Source organism: Petaurus breviceps, unplaced genomic scaffold, assembly GCF_028583685.1.
Source record: "Petaurus breviceps papuanus isolate PSGF00001 unplaced genomic scaffold, PetGlider_PUasm1.0 567, whole genome shotgun sequence".
In the NCBI taxonomy this organism is placed as follows: Eukaryota; Metazoa; Chordata; class Mammalia; order Diprotodontia; family Petauridae; genus Petaurus; species Petaurus breviceps.
The window spans coordinates 7,827,022-7,831,134 of NW_027186383.1; the positions used below are offsets into that span (position 1 = coordinate 7,827,022).

General features: G+C 58.0%; 2 protein-coding genes across 3 annotated transcripts in view; one reads left to right on the plus strand and one right to left on the minus strand.

The window, feature by feature from the left end:
* The window catches only part of LOC138173252 (zinc finger protein 665-like), a 10,044-nt gene extending 8,069 nt beyond the window's left edge, over nucleotides 1-1,975 (minus strand). Inside the window, exon 1 of the mRNA XM_069103214.1 lies at nucleotides 264-1,975. The gene's annotated coding sequence lies outside the window, so the exon portion shown is untranslated. The remainder of the gene's footprint in view (nucleotides 1-263) is intronic.
* Nucleotides 1,976-2,797: 822 nt separating this feature from the next.
* LOC138173253 (putative methyltransferase DDB_G0268948) overlaps nucleotides 2,798-4,113 on the plus strand; it is a 19,129-nt gene continuing 17,813 nt past the window's right edge. The window contains exon 1 of one of the 2 annotated variants that reach the window (XM_069103215.1): nucleotides 2,798-2,945. The gene's annotated coding sequence lies outside the window, so the exon portion shown is untranslated. Of the gene's footprint in view, nucleotides 2,946-3,729; nucleotides 3,868-4,113 lie in introns of those variants that run through there. The other variant, XM_069103216.1, reaches the window with a different exon arrangement.

Here is a 4,113-nt window from a genome sequence, read left to right on the forward strand (position 1 = left end):
GGGGGGGGGCCCTTCTCCTTGGTCTCCTCCAGATGAAGCCCGAGGCCCCCTGCTGGGGAGGGGTTACTATGATCCCATTTTACGGGGGGAAACCGAGGCAGGCAGCTGCGCCAGACCTTCTCCTGAGGCTGCTGGCCCCGGGCCCTGGCACGGCTCCCGGGGTCGAGGCCCGGCGGCCCGGGCACTGACGGACCGTCCGGTCCTTTATATATGGATGTAATTATCGTTTTAGCCGACACTAATTAAGCGCCTGCTGTGTACACGGAAACCCTTCCGACCCCCACAACGTCCTGGGGGGCAGGAGCTGCTGGGACCCCCATTTCACAGCCGCAGGCCCCAGGCTCTGTACGCCGCTGGCTGTCCGAGGTGAGCTGGGACAGGGAGGTGCAGAACGTTAAATGCCCCAAACCGGCGCTGACGGCTGGTCCGGGGGCACTAGGGAGTCACTGCGGCTTCTACAGTAAAGGAAAGACAAAGCCATCAAAGATCAGGTTCTGCGCGTGCGCGCCCCCCGGGGGCGCATGCGCAGTTCCCTCCCCTCTCGCCAGATTCCCGGGTCAGCCTGCTGGACCCCGCACCTGGGGGGTGGGGGGACATAAGAATGAGGGGAGGGAAGAGGCGCGTGCGCACTCTCTTCCGATCCCTCCACTCACCCGGGGCTCTGTCACGCCTGGGCCCTAGGCTGCAAGTCGGGGCCTTGCGGGACTGAGCCACGGAAAGAGGATTCCTCCACTTAAACCCACACGAGACCGGCTAGGAGAACTGAGGCCTCCGATGGCATTCTGGGAAATGTAGTCTAGAGGCTCGCAGCCAGCCCGCGTTTCGCACGCGCAATGGGCACGCGCACGCCGCAGGGGCTCCATCTCTCAGGGGCCTCCGAGGCCTTTTTTTTCCAGAGGATTTGCGCCTGAGCACTGCGAGGAGGCGGCGTTTCTCCTGGATGGGCCACTAGGTGGTGCAGTGGAGAGAGCGCTGGAGCTGGAGTTAGGAGGGCCTGAGTTCAAATGCAACCTTAGGCCCTTACACACTGTGACCTTGAGCAAGTCACTCTACCTTTGCCTCTCTGTTTACTCCTCTGTAAAATGAGAAAAACAATCGCACCTCCCTCCCAAGATCGTTATGAAGGGCAAATGAGATTAATATTTGTCAAATGCTTTGCAAACCTTAAAGCTACTTAAATGCCAGCTGTTGTCTGTTATATATACTTTGGGGACGCCTGGGAGGTCATCCATGAGGAGTCCCTCCTCTGGAGCAGAGGGCAGCCCAGATGCATGCTCTCCCTGCAGGTGACCCCTGCTAGCCAGCCCTGGGCACCCTTCTCTCCTGCCTCCGTTTCCCCTCATCCATGTCCAGGCTCTCCCACCTTTGCGTGCCCAGCACCAGCGCCGTGCAGCGCCAGGTCGGACGTGGCGGGAGGAGGCTTCTGAATCGCTTCGCTCCCTCTCACTTTCCATCTTGCTCCTCCAGCCTCCATCGAAGGTCCTCAGGGTCAGCGTCTCGCTGGGTCCTGGGGCTGTTGGGTCAGCAGTCTTTGTGAAGCTCTCATATGCTCTCTCTTCCATCTCCTAAACACGATTTAATTCCACAAGCCTTCACTAAGCGTCTGCTAAGTGCCAAGGCACCGTGCCCGGTGGGGGAATATCAGTCATACACAGCCAGCCATACGAAAGGACACTGGAGCTTACCCAGTCCACCCTCTCCTTATGGATGAGGGAACAGGCCCAGAGAGATTCAGACACTTTTCTCCATAAAATGAGAAGGTGGCCCTAGGTGGCACCTGAGGATTTCATGAGGCTGGACTGGATTAGTCAGTAGGTGGTGCTGTGGTCACAGCATGGAGAAGGCAGACCAGCATGGATGGGCATGGGAGGGGGCTTGGCCTTCTGGGGTCCCTCTAGACAGAGGCGGAGGGAGGGGGCCACGGCGGAGGCCTCAGTGGGCAACGTGCTTCCAACTGAGTCTCATGAGACACGGAGAGAGGCCGGCCAGGCAGTGCCAGAAGACCCTTGTCTGGTGCCCTCCCTGCAGATGTCACTGGCCAGCTCCTCTGATGGACCCAGGATCATGTTCTCCCCCCCCCCCCCCAACGGGAGCTCCCTGAGAGCAGGAGCCGTGTGCTTGCCTTGCTTTGTGTCCTGAGTGCTGATTGGGAGCCGAGCTAAGCTCTTCCATCAGCGGGAGGAAATCAGTGACCTTGTGTAATTCCATTGGCTATGCCCGGGTCAGCAGCGCCCCTGGATTTGCAGAGCCTGAGCTCCTTGGGGGCACGCTTCTGCCTGGCACTCATCACCCCAGGAGCGGTTCAGCTGCTCAGTGAGCCTCGCCCTCCCTTGTGGGTCCTAGAGATACTGGAATATCCAAAGGGGCCGGAGAGGCCGGGCATCAGCGGGGATGGGGCGGTGGAGAGGGGGCCCAAGACTGCAAGGGCTTTTCACGGGCGACTCATGCCCAGCTTCGCGATCTTCCCCCGGGGGTCACCGCAAAGCTCTGGACCGACGAGGGCTTCTCTTGGGGCTTCACTTCCCCAGCTGGACTCCAAGGGATAGGACTTTGCCTCGGTGCCAAGGGAAGATGGCAGAAGAGCCCTGCCCTTCAGGCGAAGCCAAGGCCTCTCTCCAAAAGTGAAGGAGGGTTCCAGCTGTTCAAAGTCCCGGACAGAAGGGGAAAGAATACCCGAAGCCCCCAGACTCCTTCTAGGGACAGAGATGGGGTGGCTGGACCCAAGCACCTCCCTCCCCTTCCAGCCCCGGGGCCTAGAGTCCGCCCACAGCCTTCAAGGGGCAGCTAGTCCAAGACTGGACAGATTGACGGGCATCTCAGCCAACCAGCTGCAGAGGCTGCCGAGCTGCCTTCCCTCCCCGGGAGCCAGCGGGCAGAGATTCCAGGTCTGAGCAGCGGCAGAGTCAGGTCTGGCCGGACTTCAGCAGCGGCAGGCGGGGCAGGAGGTACGGGCTTTCCACGCTCGGCTCACGGTCTGAGCTTTCTCTTCTGTCTTTTCTGTTGTCTTCCATACGCGATCGCGGGCTCAGGAAGCCTGGCTAGAGGAGAGCCCTCTTCCATAATGCTTTGTAATGTCACCACGAATGGGACTGCCCGATGTGAACTAATTGGGTGGAAACAAAATCGGGGGACAAATTTCCTGCAGGGATTCCGGGCGGAGACGCGGAGTGGTGCGTGTTGGATGTAACCTACAGCTACTGGGCTCCGAATTTCAGTTCCCTCCCCCGCTGTCTGTCCCCCCCCCACACACATTCTATTTCTCTCTCTCCTTCTCTCGCTCGCTAGATCTAGGACCCGGAGAACACCTCGCTCTCTGGCTGTGATGACCTCTCTCTCTCTCTCTCTCTCTCTCTCTCTCGTCTCTCCCTCCCTCCTCCCCCCCTCTGTTTCTCTTCTGTTTCTCCCTCTCCCTCTCTTTCTCTCTCCTTTCATCCCTTCTTTCTCCGTCCCAAAAACAAAACTACCACCCAAACCCCAACCCTCCTTCCTTTGTACTCTGGAACCTCGAATACATTTCTACCCACCATGTAAGCGTAACATACGATGTGCAGAGAGCTGCCCCAAGTTGTAAGGGGGGCTCAGCTCATTGCTCCTCCCCTTTTTTATTTTTTTAAATGAGTTTTCAGAATTAGACATTTTTTCTCTGAGAGTTCATTTGATTGTGGCCCAAGTTTTCATTTGTAGCTTCAAACTAAAAAAAAAAATCACTTTCATTTGAAAAATGAATAGAGCCCAAAGTGATGTCGCATGGCTGTGGTTCCTGGTGCTGTGGAGACTGAGGCTGGTGGATGACTTGAGCTCCAGAGCTTTGAGGTGTGGTAGGGTGAAAAGAGAGCCGGCCTTCTCACTAAGTCTGGCACCAAGAGGGTGAGTCCTTGGGGAGCAGAGGGCAGCCAGCTGCCTAAGGAGGAATGGGCCGCCAGGTGGGAAACAGGACATGTATAAGCCTCCCCCGACCCCAGCCAATCAGTGCTGGGACTGAGACCTTGAGAGGCTACTGCATTTCCAGCCTTGGTGAGATGGAGGGACAGAGAGGAGAGAGAAATAGAGAAGACAGAGAGACACAGAGAGAGACAGAGACAGAGAGATGGAGAGAGACAGACAGAGGGGGGG